General features: G+C 41.3%; 2 protein-coding genes across 6 annotated transcripts in view; one reads left to right on the top strand and one right to left on the bottom strand.

The window, feature by feature from the left end:
• The window catches only part of LOC106881939 (long-chain fatty acid transport protein 6), a 55,125-nt gene that overhangs the window by 24,147 nt on the left and 30,440 nt on the right, over positions 1-538 (bottom strand). The window lies entirely within an intron of this gene.
• LOC106881941 (Golgi phosphoprotein 3 homolog sauron) overlaps positions 1-538 on the top strand; it is a 148,603-nt gene that overhangs the window by 126,572 nt on the left and 21,493 nt on the right. The gene's annotated exons all lie outside the window — the stretch shown is intronic.

Genomic DNA, 538 nt, shown 5'->3' with positions numbered 1-538 from the left:
TCACAAACATTTCTCCCTCAGCCATTTCACTCAATTTATTGCAATTAAATTTTGGGGGAAAAAAATTACATTTTAAACAAAATTTATGGACAGAATTGAAATAAATTTGTTAGTCACCCTCACCACGGGTTTCCCTTAACATTTGCTGTTCCCTGTTATGTTCACCACAGAGTGCCAAACTAACAGCAGAGCTCTAAGAAATCCAATGCCACTACACTAAAAAGATTGAAACAGTGCAGCTGATGAGCTACAGGGAGAGGATGGATATGCAATAAACTCTAAAAGGGGCTAGCACCTAATTTCGGTATTGAGTGTTATACAAATGCCAGAAATGGCTGCCTTTATAGTGTACGTAAGGTACCATCCACTCCATCTAAATTCAGGACCAGGTACTGCAATAGCCTAGGGTTCAAAAGCCCACAGCTCTTCAATGCCCTGCCACCAAAATTAAGAAATCAGCATAGGGAACAAGACATCCTCCTGTCGGCAATACCAGACGAACCAACAGCCTAACATGAATTGCAGAAGAGGGCAGCAG

The sequence above is a fragment of the Octopus bimaculoides genome, chromosome 2 (assembly GCF_001194135.2).
Source record: "Octopus bimaculoides isolate UCB-OBI-ISO-001 chromosome 2, ASM119413v2, whole genome shotgun sequence".
In the NCBI taxonomy this organism is placed as follows: Eukaryota; Metazoa; Mollusca; class Cephalopoda; order Octopoda; family Octopodidae; genus Octopus; species Octopus bimaculoides.
Note: the sequence above shows the minus strand (reverse complement) of the source record. Positions and strands in the feature narration are given on the sequence as shown.